Here is a 20,151-nt window from a genome sequence, read left to right as displayed (position 1 = left end):
ATATGTAATTAAAAAGGATGATACCTAGAAACACCATAAGATAAACTTTTTGGCTGAGTTTTTTGGGGGTTTTATTACACTGAAATACCCACATTTTGAGGGGATTAAGTATGCTAATACTCTCAGATAATGATTTATGTCAGTTTGCAGAAGACACCTAATAGACCTTGAATCTCAGTTATAATGGTTAGTATTGAAAATGTAGCATCAGTTCAGTACATTCACCTACAAGGTAGTATCAGAATTCTTTTTACATGATATTGCAGTGTTCAGAGAATTTTTGTAAGAGTAAGGAAATTATTAATTTTTCTTTTTTCTGCAGCTTTAAATTCTGAGTGCCCTAAACCCTGTGTTATGGTTTTTATTGCCAAGATGAGACACATGAATTCTCTCTCTTTTGTTAGTCCAAGCTAACAAATCAAGAGCAGCGTCAGTAGCATAAGAATCCGACACTTAAGGTCAGGATGGTTCCACCAGTGCATTTCTGCTTCATCACATCCAGTTAGCAAATTCAAAGACCTTTGAGCAATATTGTTTAAGACATATTGTAAACAAAAAGGACTCAATTTTGACCTGTACTGATGAGACTGGAAAGGGACAAGATGACTGGGGTCTGTAACATGAATGATCTTCTGTGCTCCCTTCAGCTGCCATTATTCTCATCTATATTCTCCCCGCCCACTTGCCCATGTCAGCCCACAATGCATTGGTTATGTCCCTTTATGTTTGTGCTTAAGCATGTGGGTTATTTAAGTCTCAGGAGAGCTCTGTTTCATTTTGTCTTTTAGTAAAATTGTTCTGAAAGAAACTATTTGGCTTTTGAACAGCAGTTCCATTCCTTCAACGTCATATAATGTTTGTCACATATAATGGTTATTTTATTATATTATATATTAAAAATACATTTCTATCAGATTTTGAAAAAAAAACAGGCAAAATGAATTATTATGAGGCTATAAGACCAATAATTATGCATGTGTCTCAAATGAAAACAACACAAATGAGTTTAATTACAGGGTAACAGAGATTTGAAACAATGGTCCTTTGAAATTTGTTCTTATGGTGCCATTTTTCAATTTCTGTGTTTTGTAGAATGCCAATATGCAATCAAAGATAGTAGCAAAGATGTATCATGATACTCTGAACTGGAGTCATGGGCATTCTTGAAAACTAGTCGTAGCTGAAGGACATATTTTATCTAAATCCTTAAAGAACAGCTGTGGAAGGAAGTCCCACAAGATAGCATTCATGGTCAAATGTGTGTTCTATCTCTGCAGTAAACACTACACAGACAAAGCAGATGTGGGTTGGCATAAGTTTTTTGGCAGACATTTGCTGATGTTTCAAAATCCATTTTACTTTTGGATTGTGTTTCAATTGAGCGTGTAGAGATACATTAACATTTGGCAACCTTTCTTTTTCCAGACTCTCTTACAAATGGCAATGGCTACTTTTTGATGGCATGCTCATTCAGGATTCACTCTGCATGGAAGAAGCTTAAGGAAAATATGATCAAGACTGGGGTACTCGTGAAATCTATTTTTACAAAGTCATCTTGTCATGTGTAAGTTCACGTAGAAAATGCTGATGTCACATTAATAGTTCAACTCATAGTTTGCATATGTCAGTTTATAACTTCATTTATGCAAAACAGACTATGAGATCAGATCCATAGGTCATGTCAATTACATGCTTTTTATAAACTAGTTTGTCTAGTTATTTCATTTTGTGTCAGGAAAAAACAGTGATAATGCATGAAATTCATTCTGGTGCAGAGTGGGAAGAAATACCTCTCTACATGAAGCTGAAAAACACATGATTGTTCTGTTGGGTTTGGTTTTATCTTCTGCACAGGGTTATATATTAATTCTTCTGAGTAAAAAAATTCCTTAAAATGGCTACATATGCAGTGGTTCTTTAGGTGAATGAAATATTAGCCTATTGAAGTCATTAGTAGTTTCAGCAATACATTATTGAGCCATATTACTTTCCTTCCTTTCCTTGATGAAGAAAGTTCACTCATATCCTTTCACCTTCCTCAAGCAAGAAGCCTACTGGTTTATTTTGAACCCTTTTAGAAGTATAAACCTGGCAGAGGAAACACTTTGTTCTACTGGGTGTGGTTAAGGAATATGATCTAATGAATACAAGGGCTATTACCATTGATTCTTACTGATATATCCATGAAAAGCTACAGACAGTGAAGGTATTTCTTGCTCTCAAACATGCATGAATTACCTAATATCAGGGTATTATAATTGAAGAGAGGTATGAAAAGAAAGGAATATTCATATGATCACCATAGAATCATAGAATCATAGAACTAATTGGGTTGGAGGAGACCTCTGAGATCATCTAGTCCAACTCTTGATCCAACCCCACTGTGATTACTAGATCATGGCACTCTGTGCCACATCTTAAAAGCCTCCAGGGATGGTGAATCCACCACCTCTCTGGGCAGGCCATTCCAATGCCTGATCACTCTCTCTGTTAAGAACTTCTTTCTAATATCCAGCCTAAACCTCCCCTGGTAGAGCTTAAGCCTGTACCCTCTTGTCCTACTGGTGATTGCCTGGGAGAAGAGACCAACACCCATCTGGCTACAACCTCCCTTCGAGTACTTGTAGAGAGTGATGAGGTCACCCCTGAGCCTTCTCTTCTCCAGACTAAACAACCCCAACTTCCTCAGCCTCTCCTCACAGGACTTGTGCTCAAGTCCCTTCACCAGCCTCGTTGCTCTTCTCTGGACCCGCTCCAGCACCTCAATATCCTTCCTGAACTGAGGGGCCCAGAACTGGACACAATACTCAAGGTGTGGCCTCACCAGTGCTGAGTACAGGGGAAGGATCACTTCCCTGCTCCTGCTGGACACACTGTTCCTGATGCAGGCCAGGATGCCATTGGCCTTCTTGGCCACCTGGGCACACTGCTGGCTCATGTTCAGCTTCCTGTCAATCAGCACCCCCAGGTCCCTTTCTGCCTGGCTGCTCTCCAGCCACTCTGTGCCAAGCCTGTAGTGTTGCAGGGGGTTGTTGTGACCAAAGTGCAGGACCCGGCACTTGGCCTTGTTGACCTTCATCCTGTTGGAATCTGCCCAACTCTCCAGTCTATCCAGGTCCCTCTGCAGAGCCCTCCTGCCTTCCAGCAGGTCGACACTCCCTCCCAACTTGTTGTCGTCTGCAAATTTGCTAATGATGGACTCAATCCCCTCATCTAAATCATCCATAAAGATGTTAAACAGAACTGGGCCCAGCACTGATCCCTGGGGGACACCACTGGTGACCAGCCGCCAACTGGATGCAACCCTGTTCACCAGCCATTAATGCCATGTATTTTATTTGGAAACAGAAGCAAATAGATTGCCTGTGATAATTCACTAAAGAGACTTAAATTGACAGGGAAGTGTTTGAAAGGTGAAGGAGGGAAGGGTGTGTATGTTAGGAATTTGTGCCTTTTAGGAATGAAGAGGATGAAGAAACATTTGTGTGTAATATATTTTCACTTAAGAACATTAGCAATGCCCTCATTAAAATTTTAGATGATTTCATTTTGACAGGAATATGAAGGAATTTTTAATAGGTAATGTTAATGTGAGAAAATGCAACCATCAACTATCTCTATTAAACTTGGCTTAGAATTACATATCTTCCTCCTCTATTGGAATACAGTATCTGGGGGAAATGTCTCTGTGTCTATGTTTTGCTTTATACACTCCTTTATATGTTCCAAGGTGTTATCCATTAGAAATATTTCCTCTTCACCTTCTCATTTAAATCTTCCATTTCTAAACATACCAATGGGAAGATATGTATATATCTGTGTTGACACTATTCGCTCACATTGCAACGAAGATGGTATTCCTGTGCACTTAGACTTTCTGACAATGTATGAAAATCATTGAGATATTTTCATCATTAAGAATAGGATGCTCTCTAGCTCAAGTAAAAGGTAGCTGTTTCTATACAGACATAAAAAACCTCTCTGAAATTAGGAAATTAATTTCTCTCTAAGCATTTCAAGAATGAACTGTTGTAAGCATATACATCCATTTTTTTTTTCTTGTGTTCTTCTGTTTGTTCATATGTAACATCAAAGAAATCATACAGTAAGTAATCACTCTATGCCTTTCTAATTTGTTACAATGTTCCTGGGTAATGGTTATAAAGACACCAGTTGCTTATATTTTTTTTAATTTTTTTTTTTTTTTAATATGCGCACAGTCTGCAGATAGGCAAGATATTTCTTTTTGCAGCTATTAACAGGGTCTGACAGACTGACAGGAAAATCCCAGATGTCATGAACTACATTATGCTCAAAACATTTATACAGACACTGTTATACTTTCCTAGGTCTTTTAGTGTAGCTGGAGTCTATAAAACTGGCCAGCCACATAATACTTCACGCAAAATAATTACAGGTGTTCTCTTTATGGATTTTTTACGAAATGGCTGTGTGAGAAGACATTTTTAGCACAGTCTCGAGCCACAAGAGCATGGTAAGCTATTAATATTACCCCTTCCTTCAAAAGCACCAGTTTAAAAATCGGCACTGCAGACAGATATATTTCAGATCAAGATTTCATCAAGCAGTTGACAGAAAGCCTGCTCCAGTCAGTGTAATGATTCCCTGTGACCCCAGTGGTTTTCAGATTAGGGTCCAGATGTGTGCAATCCTATTGTGCTTAGCAAAACTGATTCACTCAAGTAGCAAATCATTTGACTGGGTTGTGTGTCCCCTGTGGAAGACTCAGGCCTTACCAGGAAAACGCACAGTCTGAAAAACACAGTAGTAAATCATGTCACCAGGAGTGAGAGATTAGATGGTTATTGAACGCTGCAATTTTTTTACACTGTTTGAAACGAAAGAAAGTGCTTTCAATGGTTTTCAACCTCAACTGTAGCACAACTTAGCATGACACACCATCCTTCTTTTAAGCATTGCTAAACATTTTACCACAAGATTTAATCATAAATCCACACTTGTATAGTGTGTTGTGGTTGCTTTAATACATGAGGGTGTCTGAGGAAGTGCCCAAGCTCCCAACTTGTAAAGGTTCAGCTTTATGTGTCTACTGGAGTTCAACAATGGCTTCTGCAGTGGTAGGTGAGGATTTGAATTTTACTTGGAAACATACTTTCAAAAGGCGCAAAAGATTGCCAGAAGTTTATATCATCAGTCTGCTGTTTGGCAGACTCGTTCTTCTCTTTCAGCATCGATAACTAGCAGGCACTTTCCTGCTGCATTTTGAAATGAAATTCGGCTTGGGGAAAAAAAAAAAAATGGGCAAACCATCCCTTCCCTTTTCTCCCCAATAGATTTTAAAATCAAGTCATTCACTGCATCCATAGAGTGATTTGTGTTACCACATCAGAGTGACTGATGACCTTGGGTTTATGTTGAAATGCAAACATTTTCCGTCTTTTAGCACAGCTGAATATGTGCTGTAGAATGCTTCAGTCAGGACTTCTCCACCACTAATCACCTGATTATACAGTCAGGGAACAGAAAGTCTGCCACAGGACTTCAGTGGAGGAAAACATGTTCTAAATTTCAAATAACAAGTTACTGAAGTCAGGGGCTCATCAGCGATTCCATAGCTTAGTACTGTTACCATTGGGTGTTTGCTGCTTGTTTAACAATTTGACAGCTATTGATGACTAATTAACAAGTGTGTTAACAGGACCCATGGGGAGAGAAGGTTGTATTGCTGTGCTTAGCAGAGTTACACTTTTAATGCAAGAATTAGAAGGAGTGTTTAGCCATATCCCCTCCCCAGCTGTGGCAGTACTGAACTCTGACCTTTTCTGCCCAAGAAGCACATTGTGCTAGGGACTTAAACTGGAGTTGCATATTAAGAGACAAATAAGGATATGTGGAAATTCGACTTGCAGAAGTGGGTAAACCTTGGATCTTTGTACCATTTCTCACATCATCTTTTGTTTTAAGCTATGTAAAGTCAAGGAATCACATGAGGTAGTTGGAAAAAAGAAAGAACACCATTAGCAATTGGAATTATCAAAATGCTACTTCTTTCCTGGAGAAATATCAATGCTCTTTTCTAACCTTGCATGAACCAAACCAGTTCAGCTCCACAGAAAAGAAAGAAATCCAGAGATTTAGAGAAGCTGCTTTTTCTCACCAAGACTCTTCATTTGTTTACTCATCTGTTTATTTTTTGCTTTCTAATTTGTTTAGGGTATGCAAATTGCAGATTGAATATGATTCAGATTATAATAGAAAATGAGATTATTTTAGGATCTTATCTGCTTTGTAGATCTTTTGCATCAAAAGTTCAGGGCCTTATCTTTCAGATAGAAAAGTAAACTCTGGATATCAATGACTCTAAGGTGATAAAATATTTGTCTGTTAGATTAGGGCAGAAATGGCGTGTCAGACTTTTATGTTCTCAAATTATGCATAATGAAGATTTAAAAAACAAAACAAAACAAAACAAGAGAACTAGAAAGGAAAATCTAACATTAGATCTAGGTAAACTACTTATTTTTGAAATTTCCAAAAGCTTAATTTTATTTTTCAGATTTTTATTACTGTAAAAACATTTAATTCCCTTTTTTTATGTAAAGTACATAGAGTAATTGTTCTCATTTAATGCATTTGAAACAGTATTTTTTAACAATTTAAATCTAGTTCCTATAGAGCTTTTCTTTGAGAATAAATAAGATATGCTTTAAACCACCTATTCCTATAAAACATTTTAATTAGAATATAAACAAAAAAGAGCTTTAGGATATTCCTATCTAACAGTAGTAGTTTGATTTTCTAACCTTTACTCTCTTAGGCTGCTTCAGCAAGAAAAAGACTTTCAGTTCTTACCAGAATATACAGGCAACACTTTCAGTAGTTGTCCCATTTTCTTTAGTAAAAATTAAGTAAATTTTTTGTCTTGAATGGTGTATCTATAGCATCTTTTCAAATGCAGCACAAACTACATCCAATAAGAAGAGATTATCTTTCAATTTTCTGAGTAGTGTTAGATGACAGAGTGCAAAATTGCAAGCTATATTACTTGGGATGTGAAAATAATGTTACAATTCCTAGTTCGTCTACCATCTTCAAATGAGTATCTTGAGATCATATCAGTGAAAGAACTAAATTTAAATGTGTGCAGTGTGGCATTTTCAGATGTGTGTACTGAATAATTTTTTTTGCAGTATGTCTGCATAATTATTGTACCCTGAAGACAAAAATTAACTGATGCATTTTGATAAAGATTGCTCTGAAAGAAATTGACACTGTGAATGCAACTCAATAAGCTCATAAGGGTATTAAACATAGTGAAAGTGATACCATGCCATTAAGTCAACCTCAAAATCCTCTATGCATGATTCTACTTTATTTAATTTGGTTCTTCTATTTTAGGTTTCACATCTGAGACACGGTAATCTTATCTTCATCAAACCAGTTTGGTCTTCTCATTTTAACAATCGAGGGATCAAGGGTCCTTGTTGGTTGGCTTTAGATGTCATCTCAGGGGATAGGAGCAATATCTATGAAAAAGCTTATCTGGAAATGACAGCACTTGGTTTGCCTCTATCGTACCTGACCTCAGAATTTTCCTTTTGGTGGCTGTCATTTAACACTAAAGAACTAACAGATTCTGAGTGTAGTTTCATCAGGGCGACAAGAAAAAGTAATAATGAGGAAGTGTTTTACTAGAAGTCAGGCTAGCAAATATCAAGCTATTTACTATTTTAAAGTAAACAAATAAAATACAATCTTCTGTTTACCAGTTTTCCAAGAGAAGCATCCAAAGAACTCTGAAGCACAGAGGCTGGCAGTGAACACTGTTTATTTATCCTGCCACAGGGGAGTAAGTACACAATGAACTAATTATGTGACACGGTTTGACTCCACGTAGATGAGATAAAACCATCAGCAGGGGCAAGCTTACACATCAGGTTCGTTGGAAGATTGTCACTGCCTTTTACTATCTGTACCTGTAACCACCTGAAGAGATAACACTAGTAGTGCAGAAATTAGCAATAGAGAAAAAAAGCTCCCTGCTTCCCAAGAAAATATATTTACAGTATGGTGGTGGGCAAAAACTAGATAAAACTGGAAAGTCAGAATCAAAGCAGTGATGGAGCATATGCAGGAAAATTTAGTAAATATATTTTGTAATCTTTATAAATTGTGGTGGAGGGTGATATGTTCAGAGGAAAGGAAAAAAGAGTGAACAAAGATGTAGTAAAAAGGTTCTAAATTACCTATGGAAGTAGCTGGTATGAGTAGCATATCTGGCAAATGAGTAGATTACTGGGGAAAATAAAAGAGAAGATGGAAAGAAAAAATATCCATTCTCCTTTGTTGGTAACCATTAAAATCCTAACATTAGAAAACAGGTTATTATGGAAAGCAGAGATATGAGGTGGTATTTGAATAAAAATATTCTTTATTTCTTATATTCTTTGGATTCCTTTTTTTCCATTTATCTAGGCTGAGCCACAAATGTCACATTGGGCTTATAAAATCAGTGACGTTTTGCTACATTTAAATCTTTGAAAAATTTAATAAGAGGTTTAAATGCTGACATCAGTTTATTCCACAGGCCCAGTTCAGCACTGGCTTTTATAGATTGCATAACTTCAAAAGTCAACTACGTAGAAGTTTGTTATGATGACTAGGTGCTATTTCTATGAGCATAACACACACAACATCTTGTTGAATGAAAACTTTCATTTAAGAATGTCCAAGGCCATCTTAAAATTGGGTTATCTCCCCTCAATGAGTCCCAAACATGAATCAGACACACTCTTTCTTCCTGAAAGCTTTGAAATATTGCTCTTTGTGCAGGAGCATCAATATTACCTAAACAGATATTGAAAAAAAGTTTGATTTTTAGAAATTATATAAACTAGCAAAATTTATTTGATCATAATCTTACAGATCTTCAAGTGCTGTTTCATTGTTCTGATGTGGATACCATAATAGAAATCCTGACTGTGAAGCCAAAACCAAGAAGAAATCATCTGGAAGTGGAGAAGAGGACTGGTAGTCTGGGAGGAATACAGGGAAATTGTACTGGAAGCTATGGACAAGGTTATAGAAGCCAAGGGCCAGTTAGAATTGAGTCTGGCCAGGGACATTAGGGAAAATAAGAAGGGCTTCCATAGGTATGTTACAAGAAAAAGAAAGAATAGGAATTACATAGGCCCTCCCTGGAAGGAAGCAAGAGACCTGGTTACCCTGGATAAAGAGAAGGCTGAGTTTCTTAACAACTCCTCTCCCTCTGTTTTCAGTGTCAAGTGCTCCAGCCACACAGCCCAAGTCAAGAAAGGCAAATGCAGGGACTTCGAGAATAAAGACCTTTAGTCCACAGTAGGAGAGAATTGAGTTTAAGACCTTCTAAAGAACTCAAATGTGCACAAGTCCATGGGACCCGACAAGATTCATCCACAGGTCCTGAGGGAGCTGGCAGCTGTCTCTGAGTAGCTAAGCCACTATGCATGAATTTTGAAAAATCATGGCAGTCAGGTAAAGTCCTTAATGACTCGAAAAGGGAAATACAACCCCCATTTTTAGAAAGGGGAAAGTGAAAGACCTGGAGAACTACAGACCAGTCAGTCTCACATATGTGCTGGGCAAAATCATGGAGCAAATTCTCCTGGAAACTATACTAAGGCACATGGAAAATGCAGAAGTGATTGGTAACAGCCAACATGGCTTTACAAAGAGAATATCATGTCCAGCAAGTCTGGTGACCTACTATGACAGGGCTACAGCACTGGTGGATAGGGGCAGAGCAACTGACACTGTGCTGCTGTTACACAAAGTGCTGGTGACACCGAGCTGTGTGGTGCAGTCAACAAGCTTGAGGGAAGGGATGCCATTCAGAGGAACCTTGACATGCTGGAGAGGTAAACCTTATGAAGTTCAACAAAGAGAAGCAAAGAGTCCTACACCTGGGTCATGGCAATCCCAGCCAACACCTTCAGGCTGGGCAAAGAAATGATTGAGAGCAGCCCTGTGGAGAAAGACTTGGGGATGATGGTTGATGAAAAACTCAACATGACCCAGCAGCGTGCACTCACAGAGAAGAAAGCCAACAAATCCTGGGCTGCATCAGAAGGAGTGGGCCCAGAAGATCAGAGGAGGTGATTCTCATCCTCTACTCCTTCTTTGAGACCCCACTTAGAGTACTGCTTACAGTTCTGGTGTTACCAGTATAAAGACATGGAATGGTTGGGGCAAGTCCAGAGGAGGGCAACGACTTGGATAAGAGGACTGGAACACCTCCCAAAGAAAATTGGGAAAATTGGTTGAGAAAATTGGGGCTGTGCAGCCTGGAGAGAAGGTTCTGGGGAGATCTCATAAGAGCCTTCCAGCCTCTGAAGGGGGGCCTACAGGGAAGCTGAAGTGGGACTCTTCGTTAGGAACTGTAGTGATAGGAAGGGAATATCTTCAAACTGAAAGAGAGTAGGAAGAAATTCTTTGCCATGGAGATTTTGAGATACTGGAACAGGTTTTCAAGAGAAGTTCTAGATACCCCAGCCCCAGCAGTGTTCAGATCTTGGCTGGATGAGGCCTTGAGCAACCTTGTGTAGTGAGACGTGTCCCTGCCCCGGGCAGGGGAGGGTTAGGTCTAGTTGATCTTTAAGGCCCATTCTAACCTCTTAAAATTCTATGATATGCAAGTGTGGTGGGTTGATCTTGGCTGAATGCCAGGTGCCCACCCAGCTGCTCTATCACTCCCCTTCCCAGCTGGGCAGGGGAGAGTGTAAGGTGGAATCAACCTTTGCACAAAAGCAAAGTGAAAGATAACAAGGTTTATTCTCTACTTCCCATCAGCAACCATGGACTTTGAGAAGCAGGACTTCAGCACGCATGACGGTTCCTCAGCAGGCAGCCATCGGAGAAAATGAATGATCCCCTCCTGTTCCTTGCCTTAGCTTTCACATTTGAGCTGATGTCATATGATCTGGAATATCCCTTTGGTCATCCCGGGTCAGCTGGCCTACGATTGAGGAAGGAATGTTACAGTGCTTATTCTGTGGTCAGCAGCAGCCAAAACACCGGTGTGTTATCAACACTCTTCTAGCTACCAATGCAAAGCAGAGCACTGTGAGGGTTATAATGAGGAACTGAACTCCAGCTCAGCCAGACCTAATACAATCTCCACCCCTTATTCCAATTAATTCATTCCCCTCACTGAAATTATGGCTGTTAATAAAATAGAGATTAATATTACTAAAAGATTATTTCAACCTGTGCAGTAGTTGGAATTTAATGATATATTATCATTAAATGATGCAATTGCTGAAGCAATGAAAAGAAATAGATGTTGATGTCATAAAAAGTTGATGCAGATGGTATATCCACATGAATGAATAGGATGAGATCAAATATAAAGTCAAGGTCTTGACAAAAACTTTATTACACTCACTTTCAAACAAGTTTAACTTTTTAACTCAATCACATAGATCATGTTAAAACAGATGAGTAAGTGGCTTTGATAAGTAAAAATCTATCTAGCATCACATTGAAGGCAACTGTTAATACTTCAAGCTCTGTGAAGAATACTCTCAAATTATGCATAGCAATACTGTTAGAAAAAAACATTAGAAGAAATGCAGTTCAAACTGCAGTTGCATTAATTTTCCACCAATCTTTTTTTTCTTTCTCTTTTTTTTTTTTTAATTGAACAATGGTGACCCGTAAAATGCAAAAGTACCTCAATTTCTAATTTTTTTAGAAGACTTTTTTTTTGAAACAGACAAATAAATCTATTTACCCTCTCTCTCTGCAGAAGTCAATCACCAAGTAGTCATCAAAAAATTACAGAGATTAAAGGTTATTGGTGGATGATTACTTACAGAGTGTTTATTCTCTAAGACACTAATGAAGCCAAGTATCTGTTTTTAAAATATGTCCAATAAGGTGATACCCCCAGCCACTTACTGCCACTTCATGGGTTATCGAGTAGTTTATGTCAAAGCATCAGTGCAGCTCAAGAAAGACAGGAATTGACAATTTCTGGAATCCAGAGCCAGCCACCATATCTGTAAGAGCATATGGAAAGTAGTACTATTTAGTGCCATCTTTGCTCAAACAAAACCAAAACGTCCTTAAACTTACACATTAAAAAAAAAAAAAAAATCTATTCCACATAGTCTTTTTGCTCTGTTGTTTTTTTTTTTTTTATTCAGAAACTTTTTGATTGGGTTCCTGAATGAACACAGAGACTATTGAAAACATCCTTGTAACTCTTTTTATATATGCAAATGTGTGAAAGTAAGATCATAACAGCAAGTCTGGATTTTGAGCTTGACAAATATATCCAGCAAATATAACACAACTAATAATAAACCAACAATAACAGGCTATCATTTTTTTATTCTGACTGGCTCATGATAGATAATAAATAATGATAAATCAGGAATATGGAATATCTATGTGTAGTCCCACAGCAACCAACTTTTTTCTGTCCTGTTACTTACCACCTTGTTGTCTCTCTGCCACTCCTGGCCCTCTTTCCAGTCGTCTTTATGATGTCATGAATGAGTGGTTAGCCACTTAAAGAATCACTGTCAAATGTATCTGTAAAGCAAGTTTTAATGCAAATTTTTGAAAATTTAGCAGTAGCACTTACTTGTTGACTGTTTTAACACTTAAAAAATGATACAGTAGGATTTACTATGATCACAGTAGCAACTTATAGATCTGAGGTGGAAATATTCATACTCTGCTTGCTACAAGGTATTTAAATCCAATTCACACATGCATACATACAGACACAGAGAATTACCTACAAATATTTATATAACTATTAAAAATGCCCCTCAAGTTCAGTGAGATACTCATGTCAGGTGCCCTGTCAATGCTCAACAGGCAAAGGCTGTGATGCCAAGAGTCAGGGGTATCAGTCCAGATCCCATCAGCAGCTTCGGCAATGGTCCTTCGAGTGTCGAAAATTGGAGAGTTGGTAAGCCCTGAGAAGGAGGTGTTGGTGCAGCTGCAGCAGCCCTGGAGAGATCAAAGGGCCTCACTTAGGACTTCTTCTCATAGGGTCATGAGGTGTTTGGCTTAAGTCACCTGTCAGTGCTCCTAGGCTATCAGGGGATGACTGAAAAGCTCTTGTCCTGCTCCTTGCTTAGGCAACAGGAGCTCTTAGTACAGGCAGTGCCTTCTCCACCTTAGTTGTGCATGGGTTTCTGATAAGGTTTCTGATAAGGAAGCTCATCACCCAACTCTTTACTCAAGACAGGGACCTAATGAGAATTCCTCAAGATCATAGAGTGACTTGAGGAGAAAGAGAGTGCAAATGTACCACCACAGAGGAATGCCACTGCATCTCCACCTTTTTTCGTAAGTTAATCCTTAATTTTTAGTTGAGAATGAGTAAGTTTATCCTTAATTTTTACATTGTGTTGTCACTTCTTCTCCTTTATGCTGATGTTCAAAATAGCTGAAATTTAAGATCTTTGTTATTTCAGCGGCCACTGCAGCAATGTCTGTGGGAATAATGCTAGGAAGAAAGAGTAAGTGTGCCATGGCACTGACATTATCCTATGTCATGTTATTTATTCTACATCTACAAAGTGAGTTGATGATTTGCATGACAGAATTAAGCAGGCTCAGAAGATGCAATCTTGAGAGAGTTTTGTCTCTCAAAACAGAAAGCAGGCATATATTTATGGGTTAAATTTGCTTAGTATCTCAAGGAGAGGTCTAGTTGTTAATCTATTTTATCTCAGTGGCACTTTCTGTCCACAAATTAAATGGTAGATGGCTTCTCCATCAGCTTAAATCTTTTCAGTGCAAAAACAATGGCTTTTCACACCAAAATTAGCATTAAAATGTTTCAACGTGAGCAAATCCATGTTTCTTCTAACTTCTTTATTAGACATGGATGAAACATTTTATTTAAACTGTTAAGAAAAACCAGGAACAGAAGCAAATGCTGTTAAAAATAATCCAAATAAATAGTTTAAAACTGAGAAAGTAAATAAGGTCATCTAAATGAAATCATTGAGCAATCCTAAATTATATCTTATAAATATACACAGTATGAAGACATGAGGGTATAGTATGTGGAAATGTCTTTTATGTAAATTATGAATCTCATATTTTTCTCACTTTCATAATCAATGCCTGTTTTTGTTTCAGAGCAAATAAAGGCTCCTTTTTGAGATTCCCTGTGGTGTACAGAAAATGATAACCAATCAAATGACTGGGTAAAATGAATACAGAGTACATCTTTTACAATTTTATAAGATTTCTGACTCAATGTTGCATTTTTTCAAACTACTAAAGAAATACTTTCATATCCCCAGCTGCTTCTTATCCATATAGAGATGCTAATGTTGTCACTTTTCTACCTGTTTACATCAAGCTGAATCCTCTGTTCTCTATCATGAATATACCTTGATAAACTTCTAGGTCTTCTTCAGTTCTTTGCTGACCCGGAAAAAAAGCTGTATGCAAGTCCTGACATTCTTTCACTGTTATGAAACATATATTAAGTAGTGCTACTATGTAAATAAGTTAAGATTAAATCTAAACAAGCTTTTTGGTTTCCTTTTTTCTTGTTTTGTTGTTGTTTTGTTTTGGTTTGGTTTTGGTTTTGGTTTTGGTTTGAGGTTTTATTTTGGTTTGTTTTTTTCTGCTGGACAAAGCCTTTCTATTACAAGACACCAAGTCTCTCTCTTTCTTGCATGAAAGAGAAGAAAGGACTCAAAATTCATCAACACCAAAAGGTTTTACTCTACAATCTCTGATGTTCAAAATACATCACTTACTTCTCCTTCCTCCCCTCTGTTCTTCCTTGTTCACTGCCAACGATAGTGATTATAGACTTGTATTTGTCTTCAGAAAGCTTCCCAGAGTACAGCAATGAAAAAAATCATCACTTGTTTGCAAATAAAAAAACTTCCCTCTTTATGTATATCTGAGTTTAGAACCAGGTCAGGGTCGAAACCACATACTGAGCTGTAATATCTAAACTCTGACCTTTATACTGTAGTGTAGATGATAGAAAACAAAATTATGAATGACAACATGTGGAAGGTATGGCTTGGCAAACATACATGGATTTTCCAAAATAAAAGGCAAAGCATAGCAAATGCAATAGTAGAAAATAAAACAAGAAATCTATTTACATTGGAGAATATATTGCAGAAGATTTAAGTATCATCTCTTGCTACTTTTCTAGGCAGTTCTTCAACAATCAATTCCTCGCGTTTATTTCCATAGGCAAAAAAAAAACAGATGAAAGATCTCATCTCTAGATGGTCATATCTTATTACATTTATTAACTTAATGTAATAAGAAAATGAGAACGGTATCAGAGAATTACAGGATAAAACAAGAAAAGACTGTTCAAAGCAGCTTAGGTCTTCCTGGAAAGCATGACTTTAATTTCAACTCCTTACTTTAATATTGGATACTGTTACTTTGTGTGCCTAACAAATCAGTAAAGCCTGAATTTTCTGAAAGTTAAGCAAAGTGCTATCTGAAGTCAGTAGTAGACCACAATGGTTGTGGCTGTTGTGGAAATAAACAGGTAGACAAATCTGAATAGAATTAATGGTCAAGTAAGAAGTAATAAAAACTTAGGGTCTCTTTAGAACCAGCACATATATTATATATAGGGCAAAAGTTATAAATTTCCCATACTGATACTCCAGAGAAACTGCCTGCAATGACTCAAGCTCTGCAGAAGCCTGTTTATCCCTTTGGTCTATCAAGTTAATCTTGCATCTACAAAGAGACTCTATCGTGATATATGGTACTGTTGTCCTTATTGTTTCTTTGAAGGTCTCTTTCCCAGTGATGCGTAGAAATTCAAGGCGTAAGAGACAAAGTTAAAGTCATTGATTGGTCTTCATAGCATGAAAAGTTTCTGATGCAGAAACTGTGAGAAAACCTCCTTTTTTATATTTTATTTTCTTATTTTAGTGTGGGATTTTGATTTGCAAACCACTTAATTAAATTTCACCATATTTGGAAGAGTCTGGATGGTCCCAATGAGAAATATCAGATAGTAGAACATTTTGTATATACTCAATGACAGCATTCATTTTATATTCTTAGCAAACACTTGTCCTGCTTGAAGAGTTTTTCTAAACAAAGAACGATTAAGCATAAAATTTTACATATTTGCATAGCTAAAAACATTCAAATGATATAACTTAGAATGATGAAGAATTATCAGAACATTTTTGGTTTTGTTATTATTCCTATATTTTTCCATTCCACATTATTGTACAGTGTCAAACTCTCTGGAATGGGAAGCATAAGCTAATGCCAATTTGAATGGATAAATCTTCATTTTATAGGACATTTCATTTTGTATCAAAGTGCACACATCTGGAAAGAAATGAAGAGCACTTAGGTTCAGATCACTGTAGTCATGGTCAGACTGGTTCCCAGGAACTTTGCGATGTGCTCACTTATCCTCTGCTTCTGTGGGTGGATTTCGTTAGAGTGCTGGCACCAATCTTGTAAATGCACACAGTGGGAAATCTCTGTTTACATGGCATTGCATTTAACTGCCATAGATAATACAGATAAAATCATGGATTTTATGGTAGTTTGTGATTCTGGTGTTACTACTGACTATTGCTATCTTATTATTTACGTTTTAGTTGCAGAAAGATCATGACTGAGATAGGATTGGAAACAATGCTCTGAATATCTTTGTAATGCAATATACTCCTTATTTGGCTTTGCAGGAATGCCTCTTCTGAACATAAATCTTGTTAAAAAAAGGTTTATTTTTTATATAAAGATTTGCAAAGGATATGTGAACTTGCTTTGTGTTTGCTAGAAAGACTAAAAGGCCAAAACCTTTTCTACACCAAATCTGAATGCTCTTGAAATATAAGCTCTGCCAGCTGTTTATGTATCGACTACTATTGACTTTTTAACTTTTTCTATTTTGAGATTTAATGCAATGAATGCACATTCATAAATTCACATTCTCTGAGATATTTAATAAATAATTTTTGAAAGACAGCAGTCCAGAGGAAATTACTCACATAGTCATCTTACACTAGGAACATTGATACAAAATTGATTCAAAAAAATTGACTTGAATTTAGGTAGTGTATAATTTCTCTGCAGTAGCCACTGTCAGCAAAGGTAAGGGAACATGAAATATTTAAAAATACATGATATCAATAAAGTATATGATCAAAACTACAAGCAGAGATAAGGAAAGAGGAAAAAAGCCCTTTATTATACTGCTTTATATAGAAATAAAGTACTTTGTCTGACAGTTATCCTAGAAACATATTGTTATAAAGGAAAATGTTCTTTTCTCCAATGTATAAAAAAAGTTGTGGTATGAAAGGCATTTTAGCTACTGTAAATAGTTGAAAGGAGTTGAAACTTCTGAGAAAACAGCCTCAAACTGAGGAAAGGGGTGAAAATTAGGTTATCACATGTTTAAGGCTTCTGATTCTGGCTATCAGACCTCCAGATGGGCACAGTTGTGTCAGGGGCTCAGTGGAAGGATAGCAGAGGAGGAAGGTCTCCCTTAGGCAGAGGGGCTATTGTGTACTCCCTCCTTCATTTGAGATCTTTCTTCCATGGTCAAAGCAGATACTGCTGAGACGTACTTCAAGAAAACTTGGAAGTAGAACATAGTACTCTTTAGGAAAACTGCTTTTCATTAACAATCTCAGTATGGGAAGCCAGGACTTCTTTTGCTCATTGGTGAGCAGAAAGTCTAAGGATTCCCAGATGTAGATTGGAAAGAAATTGCAAGAAGGACACACTTAAGCTCTGGGTGATGATAAAGACAAACTGAAAATGCAGAAATGGTGACATGCATAACTAAATTTGTCATTTTCCTTGAAGATGAACAATAAAGATATCAATAAAATGCAGATCTGATAATTCCCACCCTTGACATAACTGCATGCTTTCTGATGGATGAAGATGACATCTTCTAAATCTGAGCTGGAAGAATACGATCAAAGGTTGGAATTTAGCCTCCTGTTTCAAAAAACTACAAAAATGTGCATTTATTTTGTTTCAGCTTTACAGTGAAATTTAGAACTCTTTACTAAAAGTAGAAGGGAAATAAAATTAAAGGTACTTCTTCAATCTAGCTTATAAACTCATATTTGTTCTTTTGGTGTTCTCTAACATGCTCTTACATAGCATCCATGAAAAATTGATTACAGCTTCTCTCTAGACAGTCAACATGCTGTTGACTTAGTAGTGCTACTGATAATAAACTTGGCATTTTCTCTATTTTAGTCTACAGTATTCTGAAACACTCTCTAGAGACATCTTTCTTTTCCGTTCACAGGAAAGTAAACCTAAAGCAAGCTGTTCATGGCTCACTGTTTAGCTAGCTAAAACTACGTTGTTGAAATGAGGATTACAGTTCTAAGATCTTCAAAAATGAGTAGTAAATTGAAATATTTCTATTCTTCTGCACATAACTTGGATACCTAATAAGAGGTTTGATTTTCATAGGTGAGATGTCAGCATTTTTTTTTAGTATGTCTTAAGTAAAACATTCTAGAACAGAGGTACTGCCAAACGAATGACTAGTGTCTTTAAAAGAAAAACCTTGATCTGTATCATCCTATTTGGGACAGTACCTTTTTTTTTTTTTCTTTTTCTTTAAAAATATGTGTCTACAGTTGCCTTAGAAATCCCCTTTTTCTTATATCTTTGTGATTCAGGGGAGTGCACATGCTTACACTGTCAGTTTTGACCAATGCATAATACAACCATCTTCTTTTTAGGATTTACAGATGTTACCAAAGCATTACAATTGTGTAGAAAATGAGTGGCCATCTACATTCTTTTGTACCACCTGTCTCTGAAAATAGCTAGTTTTGATGGAGTGTCATCCAGTTAATTCACTTGCTGGTATTATTCTCTTTGTTCCTCTTCAGTTTTGGAAACATAGAGTAGTGTTTTCTTTCCAGGCTTAATTTGGACAAGTCAGACAGTACTTCTTCATCGTGCTTTTGGCTTGAAGCTACTCAGGGCTGTCTCAGAGCAGGCCAGAATGTAATCAGCCAAATGATGACTTCTGGGTGTAAAGATCCTGGATCATAGAGTAATTTCTAGTTCCAACCAATCAGCTGCTCACTCATTCTTGTTTCTACCTGCCAGCCTTATGTAAGTCAGCTGGCTGCACTTCAGTGTACTTAGGGTTTGAGAAATCTAGAAGTTCAGTTAAAAGAACAATGCAGCCTTAGGGATATGACCAAACTCAATTTAAACAAGATGTTCCCTCACTGTAACTTAGCTTGTCTGGCATGGAGCACCACTTAACAATATTTACATCCCCTCAGTTGTCATAATTTGCAATGCAGTTTTCAAATCCAAGTTCAGCTTTTTGGGACCAGAGAAAAGGCAGAGCTTCGTGAACACTAGACTTTCATTAAGTTTTCAGTTCATACAGGCCATACATATGTGTCTGCCTAAGGATATAGTTTCACATTTTTGAAATCACACCAGGTACTGTTCCCAAACCAGGATGCCTTCCCATGTCTTTTCAAAGTCTTTCTGCTCTGTCTAAACCTCTTTTGCATTTTTGTTGCTCCAGAAATCCTCTTACCATTCCACCTCCTTGCACAAAAATTCCTGTGCCTTAAATGATTTTTTTATTATAGAAGGCATTGTAACTATGATTATGAAGCCTTTCTGTATTTAGTAGCATTGCAATATCTATATTTAAAGCTATAGTGTTAGATTTCCCTATTTATCTCTTGTTTAAGAATAAATAGTACATATTTAATTAATTAAAAACAAATTTAAAAATATGTGAGCATTTATTTGACATGACTTAAATCACTAAGTAACACAAAAGTTGCATGTTGGGTTGCCACTGGGCATAGGTTGTTTTCACTCTTGCAGCATACTTACTGGTTTATCTCCCATAAAGTACTTTATAGATTTTGAAGATAAACATTTTATACCTACTTTTGTCCTTCTTTTGGTGATTTTGATGATTTTGCTGGTCTTCTGCAAAAATATGAAAGGTGAGTGAAGAAAGAAGAAATCTTACTTAAGAATGCTGACTGAGATTCAGCAGCTTCTTTTTCCATGACAGGCAGCCTAACCCATATGGTAAAGTAGTTTCATAGTTCTTTACTTAAGGAATCAAGTGATAATATATCTTCTTTATACAGGTTCTTAAGTGATGCATTTCTTTATATT

The 20,151-nt window shown here is 37.0% G+C and overlaps 1 long non-coding RNA gene across 1 annotated transcript in view; it reads right to left on the bottom strand.

Annotated features, from left to right (window-relative positions):
* LOC126646943 (uncharacterized) overlaps positions 1 to 12,544 on the bottom strand; it is a 61,953-nt gene extending 49,409 nt beyond the window's left edge. The window contains exons 1-2 of the long non-coding RNA XR_007630473.1: positions 12,459 to 12,544; positions 11,920 to 12,020 (exon numbers count right to left, since the gene is read on the bottom strand). This is a non-coding gene — a long non-coding RNA (uncharacterized LOC126646943). The remainder of the gene's footprint in view (positions 1 to 11,919; positions 12,021 to 12,458) is intronic.
* Positions 12,545 to 20,151: the final 7,607 nt, after the last annotated feature.

Source organism: Myiozetetes cayanensis, unplaced genomic scaffold (genome assembly GCF_022539395.1).
Source record: "Myiozetetes cayanensis isolate MyiCay16 unplaced genomic scaffold, myiCay2020 scf4, whole genome shotgun sequence".
Classification (NCBI taxonomy): domain Eukaryota; kingdom Metazoa; phylum Chordata; class Aves; order Passeriformes; family Tyrannidae; genus Myiozetetes; species Myiozetetes cayanensis.
Note: the sequence above shows the minus strand (reverse complement) of the source record. Positions and strands in the feature narration are given on the sequence as shown.